This window comes from Lissotriton helveticus, chromosome 7, assembly GCF_964261635.1.
Source record: "Lissotriton helveticus chromosome 7, aLisHel1.1, whole genome shotgun sequence".
In the NCBI taxonomy this organism is placed as follows: domain Eukaryota; kingdom Metazoa; phylum Chordata; class Amphibia; order Caudata; family Salamandridae; genus Lissotriton; species Lissotriton helveticus.
The window spans coordinates 688,187,265-688,201,211 of NC_136068.1; positions in this window are offsets into that span (position 1 = coordinate 688,187,265).

Here is a 13,947-nt window from a genome sequence, read left to right on the forward strand (position 1 = left end):
GGATGATTAGCTATGCTATATAAATACTGATTGATTGATTACCTTCAAATAGTTCAATTCCTGCTCGGTCCTCTTTTGACCTTGCTGTCTAAGATGACATTTTCCTCAGGCTTTATTCTATTTCATCAGGCTCTCCTTTGAATCTCTTTCTCGATAAGGTGGCTAAAGGAGTTGCCACATCTGTAACTCCTTTCATAACTTCACTCTGGAATACTTCATGAAATTCTGGTACAGTACCCGATATATGGACAAAAACCTTTATTTTTCTAAATGAGCCTGCAGTTGATCGTGCTAGGAAAGCCAGTGACTTTTTTATCTGACAGCTTCTTTCCTGCCCTTGACTGCTAAGATCATGGAACGTTGTGTGAATCAACAACTGTCTAGATATACTGAGAAATATTCTTGTTTAAACTATTTACAGTCTGGCTCCGCCCTATTCTCTGCAATGAGACCGCTTAGTTGCTGCAGTCAGTCTCATCAGGCTGATTCTAGATTCTGGCGGTTCCGTTGCCCTTACCCTACTAGTCCTTACAGCAGTCTTCAATACAGTCTTGGACCCTGTCCCACACCGGTTGTATGTTACGCTCCCATGCAATAGCAGCAGACTCTGATATGAAGACTCCTAGATATTTCAGTCCACCAATCGCTACCTGCAGATCCGCTGCCCAAGGAGACACCTCGGGCCGGCCCCCCAGCACCCAAAGAGTCGATTTGCGCGGGTTGAGGTAGAGTCCCGAGACGTCACCGAAAATGCGTAATATCTCCAAAATACGCGGGCCCGAACGATCGAGGTCTGTCAAAAAGAAGAGGACGTCGTCTGCATATAGCGCGATCCTGTCTGTGAGGCTCGCACTCCATACAAAGCCACGAAGCTGCGCGTCAATGCGCACCCAGGCAGCCAGCGGCTCCATGGCCAGCGCAAAGAGATACGGGGACAGGGGGCACCCTTGCCGGGTCCCCCTAGCAACCGGAAATCTCTCCGAGATTGCTCCCGAGATACGCACCGAGGCTGTGATGTCGGTGTATAGCAGTTTGACGTATGAGACAAAAACTGGACCCAAGTTGAGGCGCGGTAATAGAGCAAAGAGGTAAGTCCAGCTGACAGAATCAAACGCTCTGTCGATGTCCGCTAGTAGGAGTGCCGCCCGCTCCTCAGTCGCCCCCATCGCACCCACCGCAACCTGTGCCCGTCTGATGTTGTGCCTTGTCGCTCTGCCCGGCATAAAGCCCGCCTGATCCGGGTGGACTAGATCTGCTACGTATGGGAGAAGACGATTCGCCAACGCTTTAGCCAATAATTTGGCTTCAAAGTTAATGAGAGATATTGGGCGATACGACTCGTGTCTGTCAGGGGGCCTGCCCGGTTTCTGGAACACCACAATCTCAGCTTGACGCCAGTCCACCGGCAAGCAACCACACTCCCGAGCTGCTTCCAGAGCCTGCCGATAGTGCGGTCCCAGCTGCAAATGAAATTTCTTGTAAAATTCACTGGGAAAGCCACTTGGTCCGGGCGCCTTACCAGTGTTAAGTTGTCCCAGCGCGTCACCCAGTTCCTCCGCCGACAGGGGAAGGTCTAGAGCTGTCCTGGCCTCATCCGATATCACCCGGGGGGGGAGGTCGGCTATAAATTTGTCGATTGCCTCTGGTGGGAGACTATCTCGTGAAGCGTATTGTACCCTATAGTAGTCGGCAAAACTCGCCGCAAGCGCAGCAGGGTCCGTCATGGCAATCCCCTCCCCGTCCGTAAGGCCCGGCAGAGAAATCGGCTGCAGAGTTTGCTGACACAACCGGTGGAGCATAGTGCACGATTTGTCGCCCCATTGGTACACCCTACTCCGCGTGGCCAGCCAGGCTTGTCGAGCCTCGTCCAGTAGGATCGAGGCATATGATTGCTGTGCCTGGAGGAGCAGCCTGAGCGCCACCTCGCCTTTATCTCCTCTACACTGCCCCTCCAAAGCTCTCACCCCAGCCGCAGCCGCCACAGTGGCCTCCTGACGCTTCCGACGGGCGGCAGCACACCAGGCGATGTCTACGCCCCGCAACGTGGGTTTCATGGCTTCCCAGACCATCACGCTGTCCATGCCTTCTGTCAAGTTCTCCTGCCAATACTGGGCTATAGCCCCGCTCATGTGTGTCGTATAATCTGTCCGTTGGAGATGCCACGAAGACATCCGCCAACGGAACGGCTGATGTGGTTTACACAGTGCAATCCGTACTGCGACCGGGGAATGGTCCGACAGTCCCCGAGGTTGAATCACGGCCTGCTTCACCCTATCGAGGAAGGCCCCGGGTACAAACACACAGTCCAACCGGGAGAAGGAGCCATGCACAGCTGATACATACGTGTACTCACGCGTCCTGGCATGCAGATGTCGCCATACGTCCACCCAACCCAACCCATCAATCATCGCTTTCAGACGTGTAGGGGTAGGCGCCATTGCGGCCACCTGCATTCTCTGCCTGTCCAGACCCACATCCACCACGTCATTCCAGTCACCCCCTATCACAGCCAGGCAGTCCGGGATTTCGGCCCACAATTCAAACAGGCGCTCCGCCAGAGACCATTGCAGGGGAGGGGGAGCATACACACTGCCGAACACCACAGGTTCTACACCAATCATGCCCTTGACAAACACAAACCGACCCTGGGGATCAAGCCAATGGCGTTCGTGAGTATAAGACAGTCGTCGATGAATGAGGACAGCTACCCCTCTCGACCCCCTAGTAAAGCCTGCGTGGAACACCTGGGTATAGCCAAAACGTTGTAAACTCAGTACTTTCGTTCCCAACATGTGCGTCTCCTGCAACAACATGACATCCGCCGAGTCTCTCTTACCCCAGCGCAGTACTGCTCCTCGTTTAATTTTGTCCAGCATTCCCCTGACGTTCCAACTAAGAATTCTCATGGAGCCACTAACAGGCGCCTTCTCCGGGGAATCACCCATAGTCTCGGTGGGAGAGCATCTGGAAACCCCCGGACCTAGCCCAAGCACCTTGCACTACAGAAATCACAGCAGCAAAAACCACGTGCATCCCCACCCAACTACCCCGCACCCCCCCCTCCCCGTCCACCAACACAACACCCCCAACTACCAAACCCCCGCCTATCCCCCCTCCCCCACCCCTATACCTCATGGAACAGTGAAGTACCTGTCGCGGCATAAAGAGCCTCAGGCCCAAAACAGAGCGCCCAAAGCCCCCCATGCCAATGGATCCCCCCACTCCCCCCAACCAACAGTACCTCCCCTTAGGGCCCCCCCTCGAACATGAGAGGAGTAGGCCGCCCATAGGTCAGCACCCCGAACCCCATTAAGCACAAGTGACCCACCACTTAGGCGCAGCGGGACAGTACCACAACAGATATTACGCCCTTCCCGTGTCCAGCCATGGCCTAGACCACCCCACACCATGCACCAGCCCATCAATCAGTAGTGTTACCCCTAAGGCCACCAGCAGATGCCGAGACGAAATGTCGCTTAGGATACAGGAGTGGGGCTCCACGGCCCTCAGGTCCCAGTCCCAGACTGAGCAGTGTCCGACTGTGCACCATCCAGCAGGCCACCCCCGGATTGGGAGCGTCGCCGTGACCGAGACTTCCTGTGTTTCCTGCTCCTGTTGGAAGATTCGCTCCTCTCTTGCGACGACCCACGCGATGCTCCGGGGTTCAGGCCCGGCTGGGCATTCGGTCGGATCCTGACTGTCTCATCCGTCCAGCTAAACACCGCCTCCGGGGTGTCGAAAAAGTGGGTCTTGGAATGAAACACAACACGTAGACGAGCTGGGTACAACAGTGAATATTGAATTTTCAGCCCACGTAACTTGGCTTTCGCATCTTGGAAGGATCGGCGCTGCTGCTGCACCAGCTTGGTATAATCCGGGAAAATCATAATCCTGTGACCCTCGAACAACAAGTCCTCCTTGGCTCTCGCTTCTCGAAGAATCACGTCCCTGTCATGAAAGTTGAGGATTTTGGCGATGACTGGACGTGGTCGCTCTCCTGCCGGCGGTTTCTGCGCCAGGGCCCTATGGGCGCGCTCCACTACAAAGCAGCGCGACAGGACGTCCGGGGGAAGCCAACTCTCCAACCAGCGTGTCAAGAATACATCCATGGACCCCTTCTCACAATCCTCTGGAAAGCCCACAAATCGCAGATTATTTCTTCGCGCCCTCCCTTCGGCATCCTCGACACGGAGCGCCAGCCCCTTTTGGATCCTGGCCATGTCCTCCACCTTCTTCTTCAGGGCCACCACATCGTCCTCCACCCCTGTGATCCGAGTTTCGGTTTCCGTGATGCGGGCCACAGCATTGCGGAGATCTTGACGCAGCAGCATGACATCGGCGCCAACCGCCCCAATTTTGGCATCAAGCATGTCTCTGGACTGCGTAATGGCGGCCATCAGGGCCGCATTATCAGGTCCTGTGTTCTGGCCACCTCCGGAGGCCCCGGATCCTCCACTGGGCCCTGTGAATTTATCGATCGTCCCTTGCTTGGTGGAACCGGTGCCGCCCCCACCTCTCGTCATGGTTGGTGGCTAGGAAGAGGGCCACACTGCCCTCGCGGTGGGCCCCTCGTCGACAGCAATGCAGCAGTAGCGTCCACTCAGGGGGGCCAAGGAGACTCTGTCAGGGCTTGAATGCCGACCCCAGTGGGCATTCCCAGACCACAGACACCGCAGCCCAGCTCCGGGCGGCAAGCCCCGGCAGGAATGCTAAACAGGATAGTCTCTACACTAGGTTAGGGCTTCCAGGGTCCCGGTCCGGGCCTCACCTAGGGTCCGCGAGCCAGGGCGCGCATAGAAAAGTCTCAAAACCTTGGAGCGTCCAGCCCCGCCGTCCTTCCGGCCACCCCACACTCCACTCGTGTCACACAGCAGCTGATGATGCAGGGCATGCACTCGGGTCTTCAAACTGACTAGCCCAGAACACCTCCCGGGCCACAAGTCCCGTCCCGCAAATCACAAGTAGGCCCCCAGGTAGCACCTCTCACCAGCGCTCAGCAGATCGTTGCCGTCGACCCCCGCAGGGCAGGACCCCAAGAGTTTATCCCTGCCGTCCGCTCCCGTGCACCCCCCAGGCCCAGGGCACCGCAGGGGACACCTCCGGTCCAATCGGCTGGTTAGGGCCCACAGAGAACTCCCGGGGCCCCACGTCTCACAGCAGGTCCCGTAGCACGAGGTGGGAGGGAGGGGGGGGCGCACTCACTGTTCGATGGACACCCTCCGCAGGTCGGCGCCAGGCCCACACCGGGCCCACCAGTACTCCCGGCACAGCGCAGAGATGGGTCACTCCAGGTCAGTCCACAAGCTCTCCGGCCACTGCTCCGGGGACCACAGGGATAGGATGGGGCAACAGTTCAGGCCCAGCGCCCGACCGACCCCTCAGATCCGGGGGGCGCCGATGCGTCCGCACTTCCGGTCCAGTAGATAGGGCCGACGACTCCGGGTGGGGAGCCACCAAACTCGAGGTCCCGGCTCCACTAAGGCCAAGTAGGCCGCAGGTCCTCCACGGCCCCCACTAGGCTCAAGCCCCCCACCGTTGAAATGGTGAGGAGAGGCGGGGGACTCCGCAGCCGGTCGCTGGCAGCAGGCAGCTTCTAATCACGGCCAAAGAACAGCGCCGCAGGCCCAGGATCAAGACCTCCAGTCCGGGTGCGCCAAACTTGAGGCCCCGGCTCGCCCGACCGGCACCAGGCCGCTCACCGCTCTGGATCGCCGCAGCGCCGAGAAAGGTCCCAGCGCGTCACTCTCAGCACCGGATTACTCCTTGTGTCATCCGACGCCGGTACCCCTGACCAAACACACAATTCGGGTCCGGGGGCCAGGAGAAATCACAGGATAAGTATCGGGCCGGCGGGAGCTCTTAGCAAGCTACGTCCGCCATGATCGCCCGCCAAGCCACGCCCCCCCACCACTGCACAAGTTTGGAATCCCCCCCCCCCCGTTTGTGTTCGTCTATCTGAGTAGAAAATGTCTACTAAATATTTTACAAACTGCTAAGAACCTGCCTATTCTCGAAGTATGCTTTGCTCTCAGAATGGTAATTTCTCAGCATTGGTATACTCCAGTTCATAGGTATTTGTTCGCTCCATAAAAACTTCAATCAGTCAATCAATCAACCATTTGTAGTCCAAAGGACCACACTTGGGTATACCATACATCAGCTAGTCTTTGTGTTCCCAAAGCCAAGCCTTGGACGTGCGTATACCAGCTTCAGGTGTTGATGGCATTTGATACCGCCTACTCATACCCTATCTGTCGACCTAACTGCAGACCCAACCAGAAGAGCAATATTTGTTGGAACTTTCAACACTCTTGCGGTCAGTAATTTTCCATTGTTTATATCTAATGTGTGTGTGCGCATAGACCTGTCCTCCAAGGTTCATGCTCGAAGTAGTTACTATGGTGGGAGGACACTAACATTTAAGGCTGCCAATGTGCATGGCGTGTATTTTTAGCAGGGTGCCCTTTGGGAGCAGTAAAAGATGGAGGATAGGTCTTGAGGGCCAACAAAGACAAGAACGATAAAGGGCCGAAAATATCCTGTGACCTCAAAGAGGGAATTTGATGCAATAAGGCAGTGGGGGAGGATGTTGTGGTGCGTACGACAGGCTATAATAAAAAAAGGAAGTTGTGTCGACATCGTACAGATCAAAAGTGTGGAATTTTATGAACTGTTGTACAGATTGCATCTAAAGACAGATGTAAACAGATTAGTGCAATCCAGAGGATGGTGAACACAGTGTTGCATGGTCTTAGCAATAAGAACTGGGGCACTTTTCAGAATCTACTTGTAGGCCAGACGGGTGGGAAGACCGATGACTATCTACCCATTTCCTCCAGGTCCTCCTATATGGGATGAGGCAAATGTGCCTGTTCCCACATGAGAGGAGCCAGAGTGGTGCAACCCGTGGTGGTCCACAGGCCCGGTCTAATATTGAAAAGTTTGTGGGTTTTCACTGTGCATTCCAGGTCACCCTATGTACAGTGTTGACTACCTCACCTGAACAAATAGCCTCCACCAGGTGATTATGAAGTCAACGAACTGCTCCATAAAATCATAAACTACTGCAAAGAAAGGCAAGATCACAGATTGTGTGCTAAGACACCTGTACACGTCGTATAGGCTTGTGGATGGAACCCCCATCCCAAAGGGATGCAAACACATAAAGGGGCACTTTTTGGGTCACGTAGCAGAAGTACATTCAATCAGGGACACATAACACACACATACAGACCCATATGTTCCATCACATACCTGGGAACAGAATAGAAGGCTAGTGAGTGACCGGATTTCCCTGAGGAATTTCTCTCAACTGGCCCTCTAGGTACTGGGGTATCCCCACCTCTAAGTGCGTGTATCAACCCAAGATTCGGGAACTCTCTCCTGCATAATCCAGTGTAAATCCATGGGGTACCAGGAGGGAAACACTCCCCTTTGTCTCCCTTCCAGGGCAAAAACAAGGGCAATGCAGAGTTATGATGCGTATCCCTAGGCCATAAAGGCTGGCACTAGGCCTTCCACCAGGGCGTCTGCTACCAGACGCCGAATCTGAGTATAATGCCCATTTATCCAGCTTTGGACCCTCTTTCAGGGTGGGCTCGTCAGAGGTAGAGAGGATTCTGCAGCAGTCTTCTTCAACCTTACTCTCATCTCTCTTACCCTCAGAGCATTCTGGGCCAGGTAGGCCGCAGGCGTGCCCATCCATTCACCTCACCAGTCACTCTGCTACTGGGCACACTGGCACCCAGGCCTTGCCCAGATAGATGATCAGACCACCCGCCTCTCTGTAAGGGATCAATGCTTATCCCACCACTACCACCAAAGGGCTCAAAAGGAGCATTCCCTCTATTCCAATTCGACCTCCTGCCCATGGAATGCACTCTGGTGATCTAGTCGCTACATTCATCTGCTCACTTACTCTGTAGGTGGGTAGGGCCTACATATATTACAGTGATAATTAAGACGAAGACTATAACTGTAGAAGCAGGGCCGGTTGTAGGATTTTTGGGGCCCTGGGCCGAAAGGGAATGTGTGAGGCCCCTCAAAATTGCATACACAACATATTCAGGGCTCCAGAAGCAGCTTTGTTCAGACATCTCCTGGGCCACAGCTCCTCCTATCTGCCACCTACAAGCACCTCTTTTACAGCTCATATCGGGCTGAAAGTGTGAGAATTGCTTGGGGGCTGAGAGTTAAAACTGTGGGGGCACTAAAGTGCTGACAACGAGCCTCCCGCAGTGTCTCTACATGGACAAACCTGCAAAATATGTCTCCTTGCAACTGGGACACCATCCCTAAGAGGCCCAGGAAGGGCCCCCTCTCCTCCCTCTCATGGGCCCAATTGAAAAGAGACGCCTTCCTTTCAATTATATCAGCAGGAGTACAAGAGGTTTGGTGGTGTGTTGCACTGGTGCGGGGCCCCATGCTGGTGGGCTGAGTGCGAGGCCCTGGGCAGCTGCCCACACTGCCCATGACTACCACCGGCCCTGTAGATGGTACCATTAACAGAAGATGAACTACCCCTGGCCTGGGAGTGATAGTAAGGGAAATGATTGCCGGTGACACGCGGGCCAAGATGGTGTATGCACGAGACCTCCTGGCCTCAGTGGACCTTGGGACATGACTCTCCCTATCTGCTCCCCTTTTGCTGTGACGGAGCAGGGTCATCCTTTCTCTGGGGCACAGGTTGCACAGGGCTGTCCAAGCCCCTCTTCGATCACCAATCTACGTCTATTCGTGACAAGCAGTGGGCGAGGACCACACGGTGTCCCTCAGTGAAGGCCGAGATCGCGAGGTTCACAGTCACCCTTCCTAGCGTCAATGGTGACCTGCCAGAGCTTCGCGCGCACTTTTCTCATTTTTCCATGACAGGTTGCTCTATCCCATGGAAGCAGGCATTAGTCTCGGTCCCACGGATGGCCTTGAATTTAGAGGGGACAGCTGCAACCCTTTTCCTGCTTCCAGTGACCCTAAACTCCTTTTATCGCTGCCATGTTTCCTCTGGCTTTGCCAACTCTTGCTCGTGGGAGGAACCGGCGGCACGGCCTCACCTTCCGGCGTGACTATCATCCATCTGATTGCATAAATACATGCTGCAATGTTATACTTTCCTCTCTGCTTGTTGTCGGCGTTACTATGGTGCAGGGGTGACTAATTTTGTCCAAACGTTCGGCTCTCAGTGCAAGCGTTGGGTCTGGGATTTGTTGACATATATTACACAAAGCCAACTGGAAGGCAGAATTGGCTCAGGGGTGCACATTTAATCTGATTTCTTTTTTTCCGTTCCTCTTCAAGCACATTTTTCTCCAACACTTTCTTGGGAATTTTTAGGCTCGTAATGTGTTCCAAAATATCGTAAAGCACAAGAGCTCTAATGCTGTGCACCGGTGTAAACATGTTTTGAGCCAATGCATTGGCTTCCTCTCATAATGTAATTTCAGTGGACATTAACTATGTCTACAAGAGGCCCCAACAATGTAGTTTGAGCCCTTCCTTGTGGACTGAAGGCATGGCCTTCCCCTTCAGAGATGCCCTCTAGGGGTGTGTCAGCTTCTGCTCAGTCTCCATGCTGACCATATACAGGACTTATGACGCCCCCCCCCACCCTCCATCCCACTCATCATCCCTGTGAGTGGCAGAAGTTGGGGTGGGCTCACCGGTGGTCCACCTAGATGGCATGTGCAGGTCAAAATGCCCCCTTGCCTTTCAAAACCATCTTTTGAGTTGAATTGAGGGCTACCCTCACCAGGAGCCATTTTCTTATTCTTTGTTGCACCCCCCACCACACCCCCAGATGGAAGGCTAATGGCCTTGAGGAGCAAGTATTTGGACTTCGAGTCAAAAGTGAGAGTAAATGTGCCGAGGGTGTTTGTTGTAAATAGCTAATCACAAAGAGAAAACTGTAGCTGAATTTAGGACAAGATATACAGAACTAGTGTCGTGCCACTTGACTGCAGGTCTTTCTGAATGCACTAAAGGGCTTAGGTGGGGGACCAAAACATATCCTAATTCAATTTTTTTAGATGCAACAAAAGTAATCTGGAACTATGCTGAACATGTAACTGTTGCATAGACCGCAGCTATCACTTCCACTGGCATGCCCCGTATTCTCCCTGGCAGTGCCATTGCAATTCTCGGAGGCCATTTAGGCAGTGGCATGAACACAAAGTACATAGGACACTTGGGCGCCTCTTCACTCTGCGTTGTTTCTGCTTTCCTTGCCTTTCCCAAGAACCGTAAAAGGAAATAGGAGACTGTTGGTGGGCTAAAGGTGGGACAAAGGTTCGACCATTCATTTTCGTTAGGGTTCAAAGGGTGGATGACCTCAGTTTGGATAACCGCCGCCCTTGAGCTCTGGAGCAAGAAAGGGCGTGGCTTACAATTACAAACAAGCATGCTTCAACAGGAAAGTGGTTCATCAAGCACCAGCTCAGCCAAGAAAAAGGGAGCAAGCACTGGAGAAATATTGTGTACTACGAGTACAGTCATGCAAAACTAAGAGATGTGTCAGTGTGCTGATCACTAGTCTGGGGACCTTATCTTCCCAAAGGGGACAAGAGGGAGCCCAATGTCTCCGGCAGCCATTGTAGAACGACTGACACCCGCATCTCACTCACCCAGCACTGCCAATCCACAACCTTAACAGCCTAAAATATTAAGGAGCTGATGTGTGTTCAGTGAGATGGCGAGCTTAGGTGTGGTATTAAAATATTGTAATCAGAATTTTGCCTTATATAAATTTCAGGTCCTAATTATTGCTTAAAACAATATCGCACATTGGAGTTACCAAGAGAAAATCTACACCCAACGAGCTATGATTTTATAAATGATATTAAGGACACAATATTTGTGTCAAATTATATTTCTGACTTCGATATTCTCGCATACAATCGTTTGTTGATCCCAGCAGCAATGGTGAGCCAAAGCACACATCACATTGTCACTCTAAGAGAGGGCCCATTCCTGATCCACCCTCCATCCTCATCCCCTCAAAGAGTGACTCTCCCAGACACTGAAGTCCCTAGGTTAGCTCGAGCCAGGAGGTTGGATCTTCTTTAAAAACAAGGATGATCTCAGAGAAAAAGCATTCACTGCCAAACCCTCATGGATTCCGCTCACAACTGGGTGCACCTCAAAACTCAGGTGAAGTTGGAGCCTCAGGGACACTCAGGCATGCTAACTGCACTGAGACACTCATGTAAGGTCCTTGGTTCCATGAAACATGACACTAGGCTGCCTCACTGCCTTGTTGGGTTGCCACCTTTTCCAGAGAAAAATACCAGCCATTTGTTCATGTTTTAAGGCCCAGACATGATACTTGAATAGGGCTTTATGTACAACTGTCTGTATTCATTTTGAAATGGCTTTGCTGTCTTTGTTTACTTTAACTATCAGTCATGAATCATTGAAGTAGCTCTAGAACACATTTTAAAGTGTTTTCAGCTTATGTTTGCTTTTTCAAGTGTGTACAGCTAAGGGGGGAAATAATGACTTTAGGTGATTTTCCTACTTTTTACACCAGTGGGCTTTAAAATACTAGTCATGTTGATAAAACAAATAGCCAGGTGGCAACTATACTGCTTTGCTTCCAGTATGACCAGAGCACTTGGCCTGCGGTGTCATGGTGGGTTGCCCACAATGCAGCATGTAGCACCTCAAGACAGTGGCAAGGAGCAGGCTCTTCCTATTCCCTTAGTTCGGTGAATTACAAATGAAAAGAGGGAGAAGTTGAAAATACATATTTTAGAATAGATTTTAAAATTTCGGCCAGCAATGAATGTTCTTTCACAAGCCACAGAAATGTTAGAATTGACACCTGTCCAGGTTTGTCCCAAACAATTCAGAGTTGGGGAGATCTACTCTAGTCAAGTTCAAGTTTATTTTACGTTTATTCGGACCGTTGGTCCACAAACAATACATGTCGATAAAAGGTTCATCCAACAAATAAAACAAAGCATTTCATTGACACACATAAAACCTCCTAAACATATTTAGTCTAAAAACCTACAATTATCTGATCTGAAAATTACTATTTATTAAAACTCGTTAAAAAGATATAAAACTGCCTTCACTTTTTGCATATATTTCCCTATATACTCTAGTCAGAAGTAAAACCTTCCTTATTATAACCTGCAGTGGTGTGAGTCTTGATACAACTTTGCACAGGAAAGAAGCTATTCATTTGTCTAGGTTGGAAAAAAGGCTCCAAAGGCAAATTTAAGGAATTAACTGTTAAGAAAAAGGGTAATGCCTCTCTATGCAAATGATTTCCTCTGTTCTTCCTGCATATGAAGCAGAGCTGTGTGAGCCACTGAGGGCTCGGCCCAGATGGCTGGCTCTGGCACAGCTCGACATCCTCTTGGACCATCAGACTCAAAACGAGGCAAGCTAGTTTGGTGGCTTCCGCCTGCCACTCGTGGTATATCCTTATGCTCCAAGAATTAAAGACAAAGCCTTACCCTCTAATCTGAAACAGGAGAAAGAAAGAGATGAACATCTAGTGGCTGAATTGCATAATCAAACTAGAAAACCAAGGAGCAGTCCCGGCTTCCTGCTTGACCACATTGTGTGATTCTAGCCAAATATTTTATTTCACTCTGCCTCCTGGTTCTTCCTTATTGCATATTAGAGCACCCTGAAATAAGTGACTATAGGATGAGCTGTGCCAAAACCTCATGTGTTTAATTTAATAGACTAAAATGTTGTTCCATGTATAATCATAATCTAGCCCATATACAGGGTTCACTACAACTGACATGGCACTTAGTTCACTAACAGCTTTGTTGTGGGTGCCGTGGGTGGGAAACAACCTTTACAACGCAACTTTTACAACGCACTACCATTACAACGAAACTTTTACAACACAACATCCATTACATCGCATGCCATTACAACGCATGACACTACAACGCATGCCACTACAATGCATGTCATTACAACGCATAACATTACAACGCATAGTACCCTTACACTATCCAACACTTACACTACTGTTGCACCCCCTGGAGTTAGAATAGTAATTTTTACCCCTACAATATCCAATACTTACCATACATGCAATGTAATGTTATGCGTTGTAATGGTATGCGTTGTAAAGGTAGTATGCGTTGTAATGGAATGTGTTGTAAAGGTAGTTTTTAAAAAATCGTTGTAATGGCATGCGTTGTAATGGAATGCGTTGTAATGGATGTCGCGTTGTAAAGGTTTGCGTTGTAAAAGTATGTGTTGTAACATCATACATCCGCCATGGGTGGCATGAATGTTTCTAAGTTCATGTTTAAAAACTCACTTTTAACCCATGCCTCTCAGTACAGTGATATAGTCTGAAGTATTTAAGTGAAACACTTACAGATGTTAAGAAATACACTTTGAATTTTGAAGAAGCTTAATCATATTTTTATATGGTACTCATAGCATGATATTCACGCCAAGCTTTCTCACAGCTCAACTCTTGCACAAGCTCTTAGAACCAAGCCAGACCCTGAATGTCAGTGGCTATGTTCAGTTATCAATGTCAGTGCCTGCATGCCAGTTTGGGCCCAAGTGTCAGTACCTCAGGTTAAGTGCCCTGGTATCAATGTACTGGTGTCCCAGGGCTAGTGGCCATTGCTGGTATCTTAGTATGAATGACACCGCAGTAGTATACACCAGCATCATTTCATCAATGGCAGCGTCATGTACTTTTTAGTGCCATATCAGTGATAGCGTCTGTCATTGTCCTTGTGCCAATGCCAACATTGCTCTTTCAGTACCACCATGCCACTGTCCCCATCCCTGGCTTGGAGCTGGTGACTATGTGAATGTTTCAGTGGCAGATTCAGTGTTTCAAAAACCTTCGTCTCATTGCCTTAATGGTAATGTCCGACTATCATTAATGCTTTCCTGTGCCCATGCACCCATCAGTCTTGTGGCTGTGCCCCTGTGAGAGGATTAGTGTGGCATGAGTGT